The following is a 15,859-nucleotide window of genomic DNA, read 5'->3' as shown; positions in this document are numbered from 1 at the left end:
TAACCACATGGAGGGGAATTGTAAGCTTTTAAATTCTGTGCGGGAGTGTCAGAGTTACAGAGTTGTTAAGGCCACTTTAGGGGTTGTTGACCCAACAAGCCTTCATGTGGGTTGCAAGGGCCAAGTGAGCCCAGGTGTGAATGGTTGTTAAACTGTCAGTACTGCAGTGTAGGTGGGTGATAAGTAATGTCGTAGGCCAACTCCTCCACTATCTGTCTTCTCCGGCCAAGATGGCCTACAGCTCCCCTCCAGTTATTACAACTGAAGAAGCTTCTTGGATGAGAGGTGAAACGTCTTCAAGAAACTGAAATATGTCCACTTCCCTACGATTAAGCACTTTGACTTTCATTTCATTGCACAATCCTGTGTTGTAGCTTGACAAATAGATAATCCTTGATCTTTATTTGTCAAATCAGCACAGAAATACACAATGTAGATTTGGTCAGTGTAGCTGACTTTTCAAAAATGATAAGATTGGTATACAAATACAAAAATATCAGTATTATCATACATGACAGGGTGAGTCTATTGAAGATAGCTGTATACAAAAGGCACGGACGGGGTTCGAACCCGCGATCTTCGGTTTACGAGACCGACGCCTTACCACTTGGCCACCGCGCCTGCGCTGATTTCTAATCAGATGCCTTTAAGAACTTCTCATTTTCACCCTGTCTCTGTGCTAGCAGGCCATAAATATGAGGGCGCGGTATGTTGCCATTGTTCTTTACATGACAGACTCGACTTCCTCCCTCCGACAAACACACGAACCACGTGAGCTGTTGAGACAGGCTACGTGGATGCACGCGCTGCCGTAACCTGACCACCAGGGGGGGCTGTTACCTGCCGTGTGCGCACAGCGTGTGTCCGTGTCGATGGCAGCTTCCAGCAGCAGAGGTCTCTGCTCGCCTCCCTGCAGTGTCAGCAACAACAAAGAGGCACAAAGGAGGTGAGCGCTCATTACACCGTTATCCTCCTTCTCTCTCTCTCTCTCTCTCTCTCTCTCTCTCTCTCTCTCTCTCTCTTTTAAATACACGTGTTTAATTTATTGACAAACAAAGCAGTTCAACACAATTAAAGGTGACGCCACCTACCTGCAGGGAAGGGAAAGCAGCAGATCATATCGCCCTGCTAAGCAAATTCAGCAAGTCTAGTTGAGGTAATTTAAGAGGTGGCAGTGGATATTAATACAACACGTGATGAAGCATGGGTGAAAATGGCAGCATTACCCAAAAAGCTATTTTTTTACGTGTTACAAAGACAAAGCAAAAGAAAAGACAGAGAAGAGCAGTAAAACCTGCAGTGATGTACATATAGCAAGCACATTCCTCTATCATGTTTAAGTGTATTATGTGGTTTTGAATTGTATACCAGTAAGGTTAAGCTGTTGGTTATAAAAGAAAAGGCACTGGTTCATAAATCAAATCAAATCAGTTGTGTTAATATAGCCCAGAATCACAATCACATTGCCTCAGTGGGCTAATATCAGCTGACTATATCGCCAAACTAATATATCAATTAGGCTCTTGAGCCCCTGAAGTACTCGCTTTTGACATACAGCACTAATGTGTGACGACAGAAACAAAACGCAAAGCAACATCTTGTAAAAAATGCTGTTAAATGGAAATTCTGGCCTGACAGTGGTGCCAGAGAAAAGGTCAGGGGTCATCATAATCAATTTTTGTCTAAATAAACTACTGCCACCTCTCTAGCTTCAGACAGTGTTCTCAGGACCTTATTATCCTCTGAGAACAGCTTGTTTACTCTGTTATGGGAAAAAAAAACAAAAAAAACAAAACATTTGTATCAGTACCTCATTAATAATGTAAGTATTGAAATTCTGAAATTGAATTTCTTCTGGCAAAACTACAGGGTACAAAATTAGGATGGGAAAAAAATGCGTAAAGGGCTCCTCCAAATTCATTTAATCTCAGTTGTTGGTCTATATTTCTATTTTTAGTCAATTTCTAACAAATTATGCTTTTAAAAAGTGATGGAAATGTGTCCACATCAGCCCTTAATGACGTTTATGGGAACCACTAATGTTACAGTATGCTGTCTTGTCAAGATATTGTATGTGAATCCATACTGAGCGGACTCAGATTGTGAGATTGGGCTTGCATAGCTAATAACTATGAGAACCAGTCGGCTGCCTGTAATTCTTTTTCTCAGCGATACAATATGCATGAAGCCCGACTGCAGCTTTTCTCTGTCTTTCTTTTCAAAACATCAAAGATGAATGCTCGCCCGAGGGCCTTTCCCCCCCGTTTTTTTTTTTTTTCCTCTTTTTTTTTTCGGATCAGATATCCTAGAGGCTGTTTGAAAAATGAATAAGACTCATTTCCATTGGGAATGAGTTAGCAGTGGAAATCACAGATGTGGAGTATTCACCTTGACCTGCTTACAGCGAGGCATCAGCACGCAGACGAGAACAGGAGGAGGGGGGCCCTCTGCTGAATAAACCACATAGGTAGATTTAATTCAGAGCACCTTGAAATGTGACACAGGGAGTTCAGCTCTGCTTTAGTTTTCCATCTGTTTGAAAACTTTTACTGAAAAATAATAATTCTAGACAGCGTTTATGCTCATTCCAGCCCCACGAGCCGTATCATTTCCAGACACACAATAAATCTCCCATGTCCCAAGGTTTTTTTGTGTGTGTGGGGGGGGATGTGAATGCCAACAGTTGAGCTGTAATCCTTTTCAGGGCATGAAATATCACTTTTTCATCCATTATATTTAGAATTTATTCTCTCCCTGCCCCTACAACGAAGCTTTATTGAACGAAATGTCTTGAAAGCTCAGTCGCTGTTCCATCTATAACAAAAACTCATCGCCTCAGTGAATCTAAAGAAATGTGCATTTCTAGTTGATTTTATAATATCAAATTATTTTCTGTTTCTTATCATAAACCTCTGCAGCATCACAACCGGAGAGATACAATATGTTCCAGTCCGAGATCACACCAGATCTGTTTTTGTTCATGCGGGGAACACCAAGCCGCTCGCTCCCTGAGAGAATAAGAAGTATCACTGCAGCAATCTGTTTAATTATTTATTGGTGCATCGCTTTGAAGAATCATCTCATTTTTTGCTGCGCTTGTGCAAGAACACTGCTGTGCCCCGAATCTGTGTGTGAATATTTAGTTTTTTGTTTTTTTTTTGGTTCAACAGACACATTTTGTGTCTGCACACTGCTCTTTTGTTATGTAAACGGCAGTGAGATGCAGGTTTATTTTCTGTGTTTGCATTCTGATAACTGACCAGCAAAATGATTTAATGCACCAGTCTAGCAAAAGTCCCCTGGCTGGTTTTTATTTTCTTCCTGTAAGTATGTTGGTGTAGTCATCCGGGTGTATTTATATTGATTTAGGATTCTGGAGGATGATGTCATTGTTCAGCGTGCAGGACTCAGCAACGTATCAGGTCAAGTTTTCATCTCATGGTGGATCTCACATGAACTGCACTGCATCTCAGCAGGTGTAACCCAACTGGAATTGCTTTAAATCAGATAATCAGAAATGTTATTCCTCTCTGCCTGAGACTTTCATGGATTTGTCTACATTCATCTAAACTTGTAGCAAGTGTTGTCACAGTTCTAAGGCTACTTTTTGTGGTACGATGCTAGAAAAAAATCTCACTATTTGAATTTCAAATTCAGCAGCTAACTTTGTGACCTGTAACTTCATGTAACTTTCTGGCATTAAGTTCCACATAACCTCCAGTAAAACAGCAGATTGTTGTTTTTTTACACTTTTTGTTCAGTTTTAATAAACAAGGTATAAAATATTACCGGTAATCGTTAAACTGTAGATGGGCTGGTTAGTGGATTGTGTTTGCTTTATCTGATTTCAGTTATCTATCATTTAATTTAAGTCCACATCTCTGATGTTACACGTCTTTAAACCTTCCACTGACCCTAATGTAGCAATTGTAGATTAACTTAACAATCATATTCTGACATGAAACCCATCTTTACATTTGTCTGCAGTGCTTAAATGAGAAAAAGATGATTTGTCTAAAAAGTTCTTAAAAAGCATTCAATTTAAATGTCTAGTAACCCGTACAAGTCTCACTCCTCATGCCTAAACCAAACCGACACCACAAAGAAAGGCACCTAGAAGTAGAGTCACAAATTCACCACCACTTTTATCATCTAGCTAGCACACAACATGTTATTGCTAACTCTCCAAAAGAAAGCAAATAAGTGTAAAGTTATTCTAAGTTGTTGAACTAACCATACCTTTAATAGTTTATAAATATACAGTATATATATATGTTTTGGATTACTTTAGCATCAGCTAACAGTTAGGTCAGTATAGGTCGACCGGAGTGAGACATAAAAGCTGCGAGCTTAAGAGAGTTTCCCGTTTAGTTCTATGACAAAAAATAATTCACAGAACAGTGTATTACAGAATGTGTAAATGTCATTTGAAATGGGGTTGCTAACAAGTGGCTATCTGAGACTACAGAGGCTGTCAGGGGCTTTAAGCATCATCACTCCAAACATGTGGCTCAACTTCTCACTTGTCTGTCTTTATGGTGGACTCAAGTTGAACCCACTCTGTCTTTGCAACTTGTAGATTGGTTGATTGGTTCTAGTATATGTCATTGTGTAGGCTTGTAGGAAGCTAAGTGGTGATGACGCTAAAGTCACACAACTTAAGTATAGTTTGTTTGTAGCTTAACGTTAGCTTTTTACTTCTAGCAGTTGTATTTACGCTTCAAAAATAATAAAAGTGGTTTAAATTGTGAAAATTATCTTGGTGAATAAAACATGTAGGTATGATGAACTTGTGTTATCCTGCAGTGTTCCTCTGCAAATCCCCAAGGCTTTATGTCAAAAGAAGCAGAATGATGCTATCTGCCAGGTTAGCCTACAAAAACATGTCACAGTTACTTTTGCCAGCTATTCTTCCACTGTGTCTTCTTTAAATACTTGCATTTAATTCATATTTCTGTACAGCCATAAGGTATCTTTTGTGTTTACATATTTATACAGTTCTTTTCTTTTTGACTTATTTCATACACCCACTGGTACAAGAACCAAAACCCCTAAAACATATGAGAAACAAAATCTAAAACTTTATCTACATAATTATCCGTATATGTATGAACAGGCATCTTTGAGAATGTTGATTGAATGATGTAGGTAACTGGACAGTCTAGGCGCTGAGTAAGTTAGCAAAGTTAGCTAAATGCTAATTTTAGCCTTCTGTTTGTTAAGAATTTGATTGTTACATCAAGCTGAACCATTGTCTTGAACCACTCTGAGGCAAAATGATAAAGCATCATCCCAAAATTACACATGGTAACCAACTGATGATCTTGTTAATTAGACTGGGACTCTGTTCTGTGGAAAGTCTTGCTAACACGCTAGCTTCCCTAAGTTGTAACTGTTTGTTTGCCTTATTGAGCTTTACTAAAATCAAGGATTTATGAATTCAAAGACAAAATAATTAAGTTGGATGTATTTAGATATTCTGCTGTTTAACATACAGTGAGTTCCTGCAATCAGCTGTTGAATTAAACATCAGAAATAAGAAAAGTTATTTCAGTTCAAGCGACATTCATGTGACATTAACACAACTTCCTGTTTGTACAGACTGCTGTCTAGTTAAATATCTAGGAATAAAATGTGTTTTAATGCATCCCAATCCAGACAAATGCAGCCAACTCTGGGAGTCTTTGCCGGCGTAGCATGAGGAGAAAATTGGTCATTGTGAGGAGGGTATGCTGGACCCTGACCCCGGCCACAACCAGACGCGTGAGTGTGAAATCCAGTTTGAAAGGTAAGCAGCAGATAAAGCTACATGACAAAGGCAATATCATCTCTCCCCCTCTCTCCCAAATGTCTTTTCATCCATCTTTCCCCTCCTTTATTTGCATTCACCCCCTCAATCAGTGGGCTGCTCTCACAACTTCATACGGCAGATGGATGCAAGTGTAAATAAAATATCACTTAATAATTCAGCTCATCGAAAAGCCTTCAGGGCTGACACGTGAAATGTCCAAAATAATAATTTGATGTGGCACGACTCTGCTTCATTTACGTTTCTCTCTTTTTTTTCTTGCTTAATGCGTACGGAGCAATTAGGTGCACATCACTCATGCCTGTTGGGTCTGTTACCATAGCTACAATACGATTGTGCAGACAATCATCTGGTCCTTGTTTCCTCCAATGGGGTCGCACGGCTGGAGCTGCAATATAAAGTAAAGATGCTCATCTTTCAGCAACACACGAGTAAGAGTCAGAAACAGGTATATGAGTACGAGAAAGTATTGCAGAGTGGCAGGCAGGGGACTGCGCCCAGTCATGGCGGACCACAGAAACAAGATCCGACGAGCATCACAGCAGGAGAGGAAGGTGAGAGCATCTACCATTTTGAAATTCAACTCCTCTTATTGTTCCCTGAAAGAGTTTGGCGGAACAAAACAGTGACAGTAAACAAGGTACGCCTCTGCATTCGCGCTTAGGACGCAAAAAAAGGGAGCAGGGGCAACAAAAAGGAAGTGTCACTTTGAATGAAACGCACTGAAAGCAGACGGACAGTCTGCGTATACTGATACATGTAGTCCGAGGCTGCTCAGGTCAAATTTAGTTTCATTTGGTGAGATCAAAGAATTCCAGCTGAGCTCAGCCTGAAAGAGGGATGCTCTTTTTTTTACGTTATATATGATGGAATAGCTGGAAATTGGTGGGGGGAAAAGTCAGAGCTGTCTTTGGGGTTTAAATGATCAGAATCTGTCGTATTTTGCAAGTAGGTTTTTTTTTTTTTTTTAAATTTTTTTTTTTTACAGATGTGGCCTCAATTAAATGGAGCTCCAAATCCCTTCAATCAGAACATCTGAGGAAAAGATGCGTTCAGGGACAGTCGTGGAAGAGCTTTGAGGCCAGGCTTGTTGAAATCAAAGGCCCGAGAGCTGATATCATTTTTTTTTTTTTTTTTTTTGCAGGCTGTCTGTATCATTCTGAGAAAAAATAAACGTGGTCAGTTAATCTGCGGCTCGGAAAAGGACAACAGCCAATGCAGCATGTTCAAGCTGCCCCCCCACTGGGCGGCCCATGAGCCTGTCGATATGGTGGTTTGATGTTGGATGGAAAATAAGAACCCCCCACAACAAACAGAGAGGGCTGGAACAGAGAGACTGGAACAGAGAAAGAGAGGGTAGAAAGGGAAGAACCATCGACAGATGGACTCTGTTGTGATTAAAGATGGCGGCAGTCTTCACTGCAGACTACGAAGGACTATACTCGATCCATAGAAAAGCGGTGGGAGTTGTCTGCGATTCAACACAACAGAACCAAGAAACGCTCTGTAAGGTAAAGCAGCAGGTATGATGTCTGATTTTGAATCTCTGAGGACGGAGACTATGGTTACCAGCAACTTTCCATTGTTTTGTTTATTGCTCCATTATGTCTGATATCGCGTTTCATGTCAGTGCCATACTGGGTTTTGTTGTGTCCTCCCTCTCATCAAAACCGAAGCACATCATTTGATTTGACCGGTGAATGTGCATCCCATGGCCAGACTACAGAAGACCCCCCGATAGACTGGACGCTTAAATTAATCTGAATTTTTTTTTCTTTTTTTCAAGCCAGCACACGTCTGTCAATGTACTTTCGCCGTTTGGTACATGGCTACGGATGTGTGTCTTTGGTATTATATCACCGTAGGACATGTGGGCCTTTTTTAATAAGATTTTTTCCCCTTCTTGTGGGAATCTGATGCTCTCTGAGCGAGAATATCCGGCAAAATAAACTCAAGTCTGCAAATTGCTCAATCCTCTGTGCCTAATCCACTCCAAGCCTTGTTAGTCATGATATATTCAACCAGGACAAAGGACATCAGCAGGACTCCAGAATACATTTTCTGACAGCGGTTTGATTTTACACTTTGGGTCATTTTTAGACCTTAAAACAAACACCGAACACCTTTATTATGCCCGGGACACGTTTATTAACACCCTCTTATCTCAACGACTTGATGAATCATGTCTCTGATTTATCTCACTTTAGTCTATAAGATCTGTGTATGTTTTAGTTTTTGCAAGACGTCTTTATGTCCTGTTGTTTCTTTTTGTCCGTCTTAACTTTCAGTGAGTTCTTTGAAGGAACAGCCAATTTGAGAAATATAAATCTCTATTGTGCACACTCAGAATGGGAGCATTCATTTAAACGCCTTAATGGGCTTTTGTTCATCAGTGAGTCTTCAGCAGAGATAAGCCTATTTCAGCCGAGGCCTACGAGGGAGTCTAAAATCCACACTGACAGGTGGAACAAAAGACGAGTGAAAGGACTGAATTGGGAAACATGAAGTTGTCCTCTGGTAACACTTAACTGCACGAGGGTATTTAGGATTTCAGAAACATTCTGACAGAAATATTCAAGATCTGTTGATTATTCTCAGCTTTCAATGTATCTTTCTTTAAGAGTCACGATTAGAAAAAAACTTTCTAATTGACAAACTACATTTGCATTTTTCTTTAATCAGACATCAAAACCACTCATCAATGAACACATGACAAATAATACACTCAATGACTCTCACTGAAAGCTTTTTACAGCCATGTTTCTTTACTAATTCTGACACAAAACACTACTTTTACATAGCTGATTTCATAAATAACCAGTTCTGGTTCATACAGTCATACCAGAGCCGAACGAGGATCGTCTTCTATTGTTCGTCTGCCTGCCGAGCGGCTCTGCTGGGCCACCCGCTTTAGGGCTCTTGTTTGTAGTTGCTGAGAAAAGAGAAGAGTATTTTTTCATTCACCCTCCATCCCCAGCTGTTCCTCGCTGTTCAAGAGATTCAATTCATCAACCTCCTGGTCACACGACTTCTCGCTCTCGTGTTGTTTTCAGTGAAAATGTTTGTGGAAGCACTTTTTGAATAGGATGCCAACAGAAGACAGATTGGGTTAACATTTGATATTGGAATACAAGGGAGGAGGAAAGTCTATTTATAAATGTAGAGGTCTGGTTATGTTTTTTTTTCTGGGTTTTATTGGTGCGAATAAAGCCTCACAGAAAACAACCAGAAATTACTTGATTTGATCATAAGCTGTGATTCTGTACCGCTAAAGTTACATATGACAGTCCTGCTAGATCAGTGATATGAAATATAAGCCATGTAAAATATCTACAGTGTCCTTGGTTTGACACAGTAAGAGACACATAAGGACTCCTTTCCTGATGAGTTAATGATCTAAAAAGGCCAAATGCCAAAAATCGAATGGTTTAAAATGAAAAAGTTCAGTCAATGAGTTGTCACAGCTCATGAGGCCTTGTTACATATTATATCTTTAATTTGTATCCATATTTTTCTCCTCCACTGCTGGTGAGAGACTCATTTTCATGCTCTCCACACCCAGCTCTCATTTATGTGTTCCTTTTTTATTTTTTTCTCTTCATCAGCACTACCCTCCATTTGATCATGCCAGGTTCTTGACCACCGGTTTGATGTGTAAAACAGCACTGCTGAAAATTCAGTGTTGGTCCAGCTAGTGGAAAAAAAACTGGGACAAGCTAGAGAGGGTGCTGTGTAAATCTGGTGACTCTTTCAACGACTCTCTACACTCTCATCCAAGTCAACTTGTTAAACCGAAGCCAGGGTCAGTTTTTTTGTGCACTTCTCACATGGATCACAATGAATTCAGCACTTTGAAGGTTATTTTTGAAGTGCAGTTGTATGAGGTACTTATCCAGTCGGCACACCCCCGGTTTTTAGAGAAGCAGCAGGAGTAGCTGTGTGGGAACTAAGCAATACATGTAAAACATACTTTAGCCATGGAAAGAGACCCCAAAAGAATCAATATTAGTTGAAGTGAATGCTATATTCAGCATATTTTGAACACTTGACATCTAACAGGGAACTGAAGCCATCATATCGACCTGTCCTAACCCACCAGACCTCTTGCACAAAAACAGTAATTTTACTTTGCAGAACATGAGAGATGCTGGTCTTAATCAGTTGTGTTATTGTGTGACGTTGATGGATCCAAACTAACCCTTTAAAAGACCAAAATAACACAAGCAATCTAATTGATCTAGTCAGAGGTCAGTGTCAGAGGTAACCTTAACCTTAACCCTAAACCTCTTTTTTGTTGAAGGAGTCTGGTGGCATTGAAGAGAAGGCTATAATGGTTTCAGTTTCCTGTCAGAAAGGGCGTTCTGATTGCAAGGTAAAGCTGTGGAAATATTCAAAACATAGTGTACACTGAAATGTGTATCAGGCTTTTTTTAGGTGGCTAGATTGCATTTTGCTGCCGCAACCTTCCACAGCGGTTCATCACATCGTCTCCTACACTGATAATCCTGCCTCTTTAAACTGGGGTCAGGCTGACCACCATCTACTGTAGATGAGTGTGGATAAGTACCTCATACAACCCCCCTTCAAAAACACGCACTGTCCCTTTACTTAGCCATTTTAACTGAGATGGCTGAGGCTTCGCAATGGGTCCAGACACTGTTGAGGAAAGTCCTGCTGCATGGGTTTATGGCATAAAAGGTTTGGGGGCTTAACCTCTGTTACTGGTATCATGATAAAAACTGTATCTACAAAGAACATGTCTTAAACATAGCAACAAAAAACAGTTGTCTTGTCTTGCTTCCCCTCTGCCGTGTAGACATGACATATTTCTGCTTCTTCAGGAACAAATGGATGGCAAAGACAATCTGTCATGGCGACACTCTGCTTTGGCCAGGCCTTCGCAAGTCGAGGTGATGAGAGGGATGTTTCCAATTCTGCAACCTGATGTGCTCAATAACCGTGCGATGGAATCCTCACTAAATGGATGTACAGCTGGAGGATGTGTGAGGAAGACAATCAAACTCAAGGTAAAACACAACGATCTGCATGTCAGTCAACATTTTCTCCCTCATTTTCATATAACTACTCACCGAATGAAAGCACAAGGGGCCAGGACATGTGCTCACACACATAAAACACCACTTTTCTGTCCAATCACGTCTGGTTTGGTTAAAATACAACCTTGATTCACACAGTAAGATATTAACTTATTTCAGCTCTGCATGCCTCTGTGTCCCCTGCTGCTTCATGTTTCTCCTGGTCACACTTGCTGTGTCTTGTCCCCCACCACAGTCATAGTCTTGGTCAGAAAATAACCTGTAAATCGCCTCCTTCCTGAATATCCTAGCTTCAAACCGGCTGCTGTCAGTCTTGGAGACTGTGTTCAGTCATAGTATTGGTCAGAAAATCACCTGTAAATTGCCTCCTTCGCGCATGTCTTAGCCTCAAACTGGCTGCTGTCAGTCTTGGAGGCTGTGTTCAGTCCCAGAAACTGTGGCAGGAGTGGCTTGGGGCTAACTGGTGGTAGCTAGCTACAGCCAAGGATAGCCAGCAAAGAGCAGCGGTTGTTGATTACTTTTGTGATATGCTGCTGCTCCCCTTGTCTACTCTCGAATTCTAGCCATATTTTACAAATTGCACCTTTAAATCCTGCGTTGCTCTTTGCCTAAAATCAGTAGCACATTGTAGCAACAGTGTCAGCAGACTTGCATTTCTTTGCCACAGAAATCAAGAAGGATGGCTTTATTCTTTGTGTTTTGTCAGAATACAGGGAAGTTCTGTGCTGCTGCAGATGTAAGAGGTTTTGTATGTATAGTTAATCATCAGATTGAGTTGATTTGCAGACTGTAAACTGGCATGTTAAGAGAAGCGATCACATCCTGGGCCTCTTTATTCAAAAGTCCAGCATCTGCAAACCGGTGTCATGACTGGAAGTATTCCCCGGTGGAAGAAATACGGATATTTGACATCTGTGTTGACATTAAAATACTATTGGAAAGCACATGAATAATAGAAACACAGTTGATGGTCAGAGAAAACACTGACTGTTTGAGCATCAGGATGCTTAAATTGTTGCTGCCCAAAATCAATTTTGCCTCGAGGAAGCTGAAGTGTGTTGGGTCTTTTTCATGTTTTATCTTGCTGGCATAAATATTGTAAGCGCTGTGTACACTGCACACTTTAACAGGGTTTTTAGGTTTGAGCAGGCAATTCAGGTGATGTGATGAGACAGAGTGTGAAATATATATTCCTGTTCTTTCTCGTGCTCCCCAATGGTTTGACGTAATTACATAATCAAAGGCGTTTATGTTTTTATGGCATTCCATCTGCCTTTCATCTCAGACTCAGTAAAACCGTGTGACTGCTCAATGATTGCTTGGCATTAAAGCACAGAAATTGAGAACAGCCTTTATTGCTGCGTTTGGTCTGTCCTTTAGTCTTTGTGCGCTAAAATCATAAACCAGCGGCGCAATCAAATGTATCTAACACTGCCGCCATGATGTGGTGAAATGTTCCGAGTTGAAACATTATTGATTGAACGTCTCGTTTCAAAGCGTCAGTACCAGTTGTTATGACATATTAAAGGTAATTATTGCAGCTCTGTGTGCCAGAACAGTCAAAATACAGATTTAAATCTTGCCTAATTGTATAAAGTGACATGTTGATGGCTGTTTCCAGCACTGCAGAGTTTAAACAAAAGAGGTGCATCGCTGCTTAGTTTGGTTTTCACTGTGGATGGATAGGTTCTTTATGTAAACACATCAGAACATGAACAAATGCTGCAGAGCTTCAATGTGAAATTGTGAGTTTCAGTTACAGTGAATGCATGCCAAGTGCTTGAGTTTGATAGGTTAATATGGCATAAATTACACCAATGAAAATTATGCATACTCTCAGAGAGATAGTTAACTTTGTGGCCAGTTGTCCTTTATGTGTTTACCTTGTGAATGAGCTCATAAACTGAGGTTTCATGAAGTTTACTGCTGGTATTACCACCATGTCAGCTGTTCCACTCAACAGAAATGTTAAATATTATGTCTTTACATGACATTTTGAGGGTTTAAAGGCTCAGTGTGTAGGATTCAGCTGCATCTAGCAGCAACAAGCCCCTCGTCTCCCCGTCAAAAATGCTCCCCTCTAGAGCCAGGGTTTGCCCAGAATTTGGTTTGTCCATTCTGGGCTACTGTAGAAACATGGCAGTGCAACATAGAAGAGGATCCACTCCCTCTTTAGATACAGCCCACGATAAAGAGGCCTCATGTTGAAGTTTATACAATACATGTCAAATCATTTTGACCCGTCTTTCACACTGGGAGGCTGAGGGGGTGGCCGTGAGGCCAGTGACCTCGAGCTTCAGTATATCCGTGGTTTGCAGAAACATACTGTACATTGCCTACATTGGACTGGATATTAAAGGCTCATTATTATTGCCCCAGTCCAACAAAGCCCATGTATTGTTATGTGGGCTGTATATCTGACAGCTTTGATCCCCTCAGAAAACATCTCCATGTTTTATAGACAGCAGATTATAGCAGATTATAATATGCTATAATGCTATAATCTTCTGTCTATAAAACTGCATAGTGCCCCTTTTCACTATTATGATTATTATTGTCTGTATTATTATGGTACAATTTTCCAAAATAAAAGCACATAGAAAAAAAACAAAACAAACAGGAGCTGGGCCACATTTCAGTGAATTTTTAATCCAAACAAAGCAGATTTTCAAGATATTTAAAATAATAAATAAGTCAGTGTACCACATGTACCACGCAGCTCCACACCGGCAGTTTGTGTAGTGAACGGGCGAGGCGCTGTGCATCATCTGCCGTGCAGCCGGAGCTGCTCCGCCACAGACAGTGAGAGACAGCCAGCCATGGAGAGCTGGACAGCGGACTGTTGTCTTTGTTATTTTTAAACTCCTGCTAAATCGCAGCTATGACACCGCTCGCGGGGACCGGCGCGCGGCCACATTCCCGATGCACCCGAAAGCAGCGAGAAGATTTCCACCGGTTAAGTATATGTCACTTTTTTTTTCCCCTTCTTCTTCTCCTCTCTCTGTCCCCCCTCTCAGCTCAGCTCGGCTCAGCTCGGCTCACAGATTGGGATTGCGGTAGTCGGGGGAGGGAGGAATATGTGCCATCGCTTTCGGGGCTGGCTGTGAATCTGTGCGGGTATTGATGCGGGATTCCCTCCGCGTCCTCTGACGGTCGCGAGGAGGGGAGGGGGGGGAGAAATGTCTGCGGTCGTCATGTTTGTTCGCTCGGCTCAGCAGCTGTTAGCGGTGGTAGCGCTGATATTAATAGGTGAATAGTGTGACAAAGTTGTGCACTTGTCGGTCGCCTTGCTGAAAGGCCTGGCTGTGGCCGTGTGTGTGTGACAGTGTATATATATGTGTGTGTGTGTGTGTGTGTACGGAGTTTGTTTCTGGCTCCCCTCCCCCACCAGCCGCTGCCGTTCTGCTCATTCTGGAAGAGGCCAAGACATGAATGTGATGAGAGGCTCACTTCAGAGGAAACAAACGGGATCTAGTTTTCGGGGGAGAGAGAGAAATAAAAGGGGGGACGTGTTCCCCCGAATTCACGCCGGGTGAACCTCACCCTCCGTGAGGCCCCCCGCACACCTGTGACCGCAGGATTTAAATATCAATGCGCTAACCGGGCGGGCAGCGCCGGTGCCGACGCACAGGTAGCAAAGATGACTGCCAGGTTGATGTATCCCCCTCAAAACTGATCAGCTAGAAACTGGATCATCATCATCATCATCAGTCCTGCACACCTGGACCTTGTGCACAGTACACGTGCTGCTCACACTTCAGGACTGTGCAGAGATAGAAAAAAGGCTCTGGTGCCAATTTAACTGTCTTTGTTCAATCAGGGAAATGATTTGTATCTGTATTGAACTAGACAGAGAGTGGGTGTGCCCTGAAGGGAATGTGATGGCAACCATTGAAAAAAAATAAAAAATAAAATAAAATAAAATAATATATATATTTAGATAAAAAACAAGAAACCCAGCTGTCAACCTGTTTTTCGATCCCTGTCGACTCAAAGTGTAATTTTAAAGGAAAAGTCAGGGGAGGTGTGTGTTAAATCAACCTTGTTTCGATTCCTGGCCTCCGTGATTGTGCCCATCCCACAGCTGTCAAGAAATATTAGCTGCTGCATGTTATACGAGAAATGAAACATAATGAGGATTTTTTTTGTGTGTTTTCGTTTTTTTTTTTTCTGCACTGAGGTTACATCGGGAAAATCGACGCTATATCCAGGAGGCTTAAACATAATATTCTGTATATGTGCAGATGCACTGTTGTTGGCACAGCTGTGTCTTTGCTCAGCGGGACAAAACACGAGGACCGCGACGTGTCCTTGAACGAGACATCCAATACCTGAAATCATAGGTATGCTGCTCTGCGGCCGACCCTGACGAGGATGATGATGGAGGGGAGGGAGGAGGGGATGAATTAAGGAGACGCTCCGATCAATGACATTTGCGCTGCCGCTTATATCAGCTTACAGCAGAGAGACCTTCACTATTGACTTCCTGCCGTAAAACCTCAAGTGGATCTCTCAGTGTGATGATACACTAATGCTAATTTGGATGAAGCGGGTGTAGTAGCGGTGTAGAGTAATAATTTGCATATGCATATAAATCAGAGGATGTTACTGCACACCACATTAACACTGAACTCGTACTACTGCCCTGCAGAAAGCTGCCTTCGGCTGCACACAGTAGCACTGAAGCCCACAGATCTCGGCCTGGATTACCATAACTCTGAATGTGACCCAAACCACATTATAGACCGTTAAGACCACGTTATAAGCCTGATGACTCCGGCTTTCAGCGCCTGCTTAGCTTTGCAGATGTGGTGATGATGAACAGAGGAAGTGCGGGGTCGTGTCTTCCTTCACTGCGCTGTAGTAGCCAAACAATGTACTCATATATTCCTCTCATATGAATGTAAACGGACGTCATCACCTTCGTCGTACTGAACGTGCTGCATTTCAAAGGTGGACCAGAAGCTCCTCTCCGGCGTCGAAGCTTTAAGAG

The 15,859-nt window shown here is 41.7% G+C and overlaps 1 protein-coding gene and 1 non-coding gene across 11 annotated transcripts in view; one reads left to right on the top strand and one right to left on the bottom strand.

Annotated features, from left to right (window-relative positions):
• Positions 1-549: 549 nt before the first annotated feature.
• trnat-cgu lies at positions 550-621 on the bottom strand. The gene has a single exon. It is a non-coding gene; the product is annotated as a tRNA-Thr (tRNA).
• Positions 622-726: 105 nt separating this feature from the next.
• axin1 (axin 1) overlaps positions 727-15,859 on the top strand; it is a 36,839-nt gene continuing 21,706 nt past the window's right edge. Inside the window, exons 1-5 of one of the 10 annotated variants that reach the window (XM_037089515.1) lie at positions 727-946; positions 5,659-5,788; positions 6,094-6,363; positions 6,954-7,320; positions 10,651-10,836. The gene's annotated coding sequence lies outside the window, so the exon portion shown is untranslated. Of the gene's footprint in view, positions 947-4,725; positions 4,868-5,658; positions 6,364-6,797; positions 7,333-9,465; positions 9,612-10,161; positions 10,182-10,650; positions 10,837-13,471; positions 13,822-15,859 lie in introns of those variants that run through there. The other 9 variants (XM_037089514.1, XM_037089519.1, XM_037089511.1 and 6 more) reach the window with 9 other exon arrangements.

The sequence above is a fragment of the Acanthopagrus latus genome, chromosome 23 (assembly GCF_904848185.1).
Source record: "Acanthopagrus latus isolate v.2019 chromosome 23, fAcaLat1.1, whole genome shotgun sequence".
NCBI classification, from domain to species: Eukaryota; Metazoa; Chordata; class Actinopteri; order Spariformes; family Sparidae; genus Acanthopagrus; species Acanthopagrus latus.
Note: the sequence above shows the minus strand (reverse complement) of the source record. Positions and strands in the feature narration are given on the sequence as shown.